This window comes from Epinephelus lanceolatus, chromosome 10 (genome assembly GCF_041903045.1).
Source record: "Epinephelus lanceolatus isolate andai-2023 chromosome 10, ASM4190304v1, whole genome shotgun sequence".
NCBI lineage: Eukaryota > Metazoa > Chordata > Actinopteri > Perciformes > Serranidae > Epinephelus > Epinephelus lanceolatus.
The window spans coordinates 41533870-41539967 of NC_135743.1; positions in this window are offsets into that span (position 1 = coordinate 41533870).

The window sequence follows — 6098 nt, forward strand, 5'->3', positions numbered from 1 at the left end:
TAAGCTACTTTTGACTACTTTTGTATTGGAGTAATATTTGACAAGGAGTATCTTTACTTTTACTCAAGTAGTGAATTTGTGTACTCTGTCCACCTCTGCGTGCGGGCCGGTGCTTGGGCCGGTGTGCCTTTATGTCCCGGGCTGAAGTCCACCCCTGCCCCAAACCCTGTTCACAAACTACTTGCTGAAGCTGCACAGCATCATAACGACAGCATCACCTCACTGCTACAGGAAATGGCTGGCTGCTCCCAGTGACTGCAGCATCTGCTGCTGCTGCTGCACAGGCCTCCAGGTGATTTAATTGACTCTATGGGAGGATGTGATTTGTGTGTGTGTGTGTGTGTGTGTGTGTGTGTGTGTGTGTACATCTTCTGCTTAAATGAGGACATGTTGTCACTCCTCACTTCTGCAAGTTAGGATTAAGTTTTTGGATTTAAAGTTTGAGATGCATTAAAACAGGCTTCTCCTGTTCCATGAAACAAAATGACATTGTTGGATTTGTGTGGGTTCCACTGGGTTGTCCATCAATACCAAGGACTCAGCAGTGAATACTGGACCTCTCTTAGCTTTATCTAGCTCACTCACTTTTCTATACTGACTCTCCACTAACCCCAATTAACAATACGGGTGCAAAATGGCAGTATTGGTCTAAGGCATGCAGTGCTTTGGAAGTAAAATCTTCTAAAAAATTCTGCTCTGCATTGACATTTTCTCTGTGTGAAATTGTATACTACATACCAAATTTGCGCACTTATGTTGAACATACGTTTGTGTGAATAAACTGTAGAATCTTTTGAGATGCACTAAGCTGGAATAACCATATAACTTCCTGTGAGCTTCCTTGTCGTTGTAGATGTTTTACCATGGTAACCCATGCCAACCACAGCTCTACTGGCAATTAAAAAATAGATAAATTAATAAAAATGCATTGCGCCAAGAAAAAGTGAAATCTTATATTTGCTGTTAATGTCATAGTCTGCACTCCTTACCCAGCCTCTCCACCACACCTACCTTCCAGCCTACCACCTGTCCACATATCTCCCACTCCTGCTGGTCCACCACACTCACCTCATCAAGCCAACTCCACTCACCTTGGCTCATTACTCCCTGCCACTATAAAGACTCCAGCTTCACAGACTCTCGTTGCCAGATTTTTCTTGCCATATCCATGCAAGAATTTCCAGCATTTATTCCCAGAGTGCGTCCTTGTTGCCAACTTCACCTATCTCTAAATCTTCTGCTTTGTCTGCTCCCTGATAAACCCCCTCAGCCTTCTGTCTCTGACAAAGAGTTCTACTTCCACCTTCCTGATTTCTGTTTGCCTGTTTCCCAAGGCTGTGTGAAGTGACTGCCAGTCAGCTCTATGTAGTGAGTTTACCTGTTCTGCTGCCTGTGATTTCCTGTGTTGTGGTTTACTTCATCACGTGGCTGCACATGTTGCCTTTGAGTGTGCGCCACAGAATCCACGCATTGCCACTGCTGGTTACTTGACTTCTGACGACCAACCTACTAATCTCTCAGTTGTGTTGGCTTTCTTTTTCTGCTGATCTAGTATCAGACCCTCTGCTCGTCTGACGTCATCTCTTGCCTGCTTCCTCATGGTACTGCACACTATTGAAGTGTTTGCTGTTGGTGTGCATCCAGTGGACACCAGTGGCTCACCTACTCTCAGCTCCAGTGTTCCACATTGAGAATTTTGGACTGAAATTGTGCGGGAGGCTCCAAGCAAACGTATGACTCTCCCTTTTCCCTACTTATTCTGTGTGTGATAGAATGGTTCCTTAATGGTCATTACAAACTATGCTGCTTTGAGTCCAAAACCCACCAGTCACACTTCAATTGAAGTGTTATTGATGTTACAGAGCTGTCTTGGTTGATGTTACGAACACTGTCAACAAGAGTGACAAGAATGATAGTGATACACATGACAGTGTGTTAACACTACAAGGATACCGTGTAATGGAAACTTTTTGAATTGGACATTAATGTAGTTGTAGCATTACAACATTTACAGTACACACCTGGCTTCACCCACTTGCTCCAGTCTGTAGTTGTTCTGTCTGGATGTTCACAATTCATGAAGAAGGGGTTTTCATGAGTGTGGACATATTTACTTTGATTGATGAGTGACTTCCACTTTGCCACTTTCTCTGATCCTGACTTTGAAGATGTTGCATTCCAGTGTAAGTGGTTTTTGATGCTACGCTGCCATTTCGTCATCACCTGAAATTCTTTGTCCAGTCTCTTTGACAAGCCTAGTAGTGTGTAAAGTTTGACAAGGGGCCAAAATAAATTCATATTTAAAAATATTTAAAAAGAAAAAAAGGCACACATAACACAAAACAACACACAGCATTAACCTTTTTCCAGATGCCAGTTATCACAGAACTGTTTGGTATTGTCCTATTGTTTGTAGGTGACAGTCTCCTGTGATGTACCTTAAAGCTACAGACAATGTTCTGGGCCATATAAAACTGACTTATAAATATATAGCAATTAAGAAGACACAAAAGCATATGCTAACAAAATTATCCATGCAGCACACATGTATTTGCTTCACAATTTTATTACAAATCTCTGGATTGACTCATTGTAGGGAAAATACAAACAATGCATTATTTCTGACCCAATTCAATCAGATGATACAGTTCTTTTTTTTGTTACCACATAGAAATGCAGATTCTGTCAATTCAGTGTATAAATTGTATATTTATTTATTAATTTGTCTTTTCCTAATCTTGCCTCTAAAACCTGGCTAACCATGTCTCCAATCTGTGGAGACAACCATCACTGAGCAATATAATGTGAGCACCAATATGAGGTCTGGAACCAGAGGCCTTTACTACAAAGCCAGTTCAACTTACCCAGGATATCTTCTTGTTAATTGTCTTGAATAACCCTAACAGTAGCCGTCTGGATAATCGGTTTTACAAAGCTAGTTATCAATTAGTTCAGTCAACTAGGTTTTCCTATCCAGCCATGAGCGTGTTCGTGTGAAAATGGTGGGGTTGCTAATTGTGAGCAACATAAGCAGAACCATGAATTAAGTAGGCTGCTTCATATAATATGAGATGAAATGGTGCCGAAAGTGTCTGTGACTATGAGACAGTAAAATCAGGTATCACTGAGCTCTGGGCCTATGTGACATTAGTGTAGAATATTTTTTGCTATGTAGTTGGATGACGATAATACTACTACTATGACTCTGGACTAAAATAAACATTGCGTAATTTCAAATAGTGCTAAAATCTTGTGTTTAGTGTTGTAAATTATCTCTTCATTTGTTCGAAGCTCTGTTTTAAAACCAGTGGAAATAGAGACTTGGCAAGTACAAGCACGAATGCTGTGTTTATCATCATCCTCGAGCTTCAGGAGAGGACCAGAATTTGACCCTGGATTCAGGTTGGACAGTCAGAAAAAGCAGGCATGATGCCCTCATGGTGTGTTACTTGTGAGGACCATAAAAGAATAATTACGGAGGATTGAATAAGTTATGTTAGAGGGGCTCTTGTCAGGTGCTGTGGTAGGTTTCTCACTATAGATCTGTAATCAGCACACAACATGCAGACTGTAATTACTGGGATCAGGGTGGTGCGCTCATCAAAGCTTGTCTCCAAGACTCCATCCCATCCCCACACTAATACACAGCTGCCATAATATCCCATTAAGACATCAAAATCACGAGGCAGGAAACAGACTGCTAGCTTTCAGCATGTGGCCCCCTAAAATGACCCAGTTTCAAACTGCAGGATTATGACTTTTCAGCAAACTGATTAAAGTTAAAGTCGAGTTCATGCATTGAGGCTGTACTTTAAAGGAGGGTATTGTCTCCAGTGTGATGGGGTTATGGGTTATGTCTGCCTTGCCTTTGGATATGAGCACTCAGTGGTGTAGTGGAGGATGTACGCAGGTATACGGGGTATTCCCACTTCTATGTCTGGCCATTAACAGTATACCCACCTATCGGCCAAAAAGCCATTGGAATATACAAGAGAGTATAACCACTTCCTCCACTAACCTATCCATCTACCTAGAAGTAAACCCGCCTTATTAAATACCACTACACCACTGTGAACACTGGCACTATGCGAGGTTTGAGATCACTGCCTAAGCATTTTGTTATCTCGGGAGTGTTTCTTTTGAGTCATGACCACAGTCAACCTCCTACCCACTTGCATGTGTGCATTGTTCTAGGATGTGTCTTTCAGTGAAAGTCAAGAGGAATAACTGATGAAAATGCATTTTGGTCTTTAGACTGGGCCTAAATATAATAACAGCCAGTCTTTGCTTCAGAAGATTTTGTTTGGTTTTAAGTTTTTATTTTTATTTTTTTCTAATTATGCATTGTTGATGTCACTGGTAAGATTTTAAGATTCTGCTACTGCTGTGTTCTGTCTCCCCACACACAATGATTGTTATACAATTTCTTTTTCTTTTACACTGGAGCTTGGTAGAAGATGATAAAGAATTACACTCCTTAACTGAAAAAAATCTCACAGGAACAGCTCACATGACCATAACCTGAAACAACACACTCAGAAGAAATCACCCAAAGTTTGAATTCACATTCTGACAAGGTTAGTTGAGCAAGAAGATGCTGGGACCAAACAGTCTGAGATGCCTGGCTTTGTGAACTCATATAGCAGAACAGAGAGCTCACACTGCAGTTAAAATGTATATAAATGAATACGCTATGTTTAACTAACTGTCTGAAAAGTACTACAGTTATGCTTGACGTGTTGGATGTTTGATTCTGAAAACAATATGACTATGACTATGTCACCAAGAATGAAAATATCATGTGGTTAGACTCTATTAAGAGTTTATGAAGAAAGAAATGTGTATATGCTATGTATTCTCATAGAATGGTACATATGATATCCTACAAATACGCATGCACAGCAGTTTGTATGATATCCTACAAAGTTGCACCCAATGACGTTACATCCTTAATGTACAGTAGTGTAATTAATATAAAGTTACAGACAATGGCGGATGGGCCGGTCACCAAGTGGGCCGGTGTGGGCCGGTGGGGCCGGCCTGGTGGTCAAAGAAAGAAAGAAAGAAAGAAAGAAAGAAAGAAAGAAAGAAAGAAAAAAAAAGACTAGTGAATGTCAAGGTATTTGCTAGCTGTCAGTACTGCAATGCGCATCACTCCCATGTTGTTTGTTTGCTGTGAGAGGGAACGTAGGTGTCAAATGTTTTGATGCTTGAAGGAGGAGATAAGAGCGGCCTCTTCCAATACAAGGAGGCCCTAGTTTTTCTCGAAATCTGATTGGCTCAGCCACAGTCATCAGTCATTACTCATGGCAGACCAGGCTAGTTTGACCATTAGACAGAAAACATGGATAAAGCCGGTAAAAAAAAGAAAGGGTGGCATGGAAAAAATGAGAATAAAAAACTCAAATCTTTACAAGAAGAGGCAGCAAAGTGCTCCAAAATAACTGACCTGTTTGGCCACGGCGTTAGTCGACGGGCTGAGGCTGCTGGTGTTGCTAACGATGGAGATGAAGCTGGAGCCGACAGTGCCATAGCAGGTGCATTAACGTTAGCTAATGTTCGTGAGTGTGTAATGTGCAAGGTTGGCTTTGGCAAATTGCATATTTCTTCTAGGTGTCCGTTTCAAGAGGCCAACTAGCCTACTAGGTATTGTAAGTCATTATAATTTAAACCTGTACTAAAAGAAAATATGTGCTTGTTTTTTTCCTGTGGATGCTTGCAATTAACGTTAGGTGGTGCTCCCAGTCCCAAGGACAATGAAGCTGAGGGACAGACTAACCCCAGTCGTGATGAGGAGGAGGATGAGAACAGAAATATGACAGGTGCAATGTGAAGGCATAGCCTACTATGCATTACATTTTAGCCAGAGGATAACCTTTTTAGTAGTACTAAGTGGGATTTTTTTGTTGTAGTAATAAGTTGACTTAAAGTTGACTATAGGGCCTATTGCCCAGTTTATACCTCCTTAGTTCATGGCTAATAATGGTAATACAAGTGCAGGGCTATACGCAGTTACTGAACTGATCATAGTTGTATAATGTAACTAAGTACATTTACTCAACAACTGACTGTACTCTGGTACAGTTTGGGGATAATTG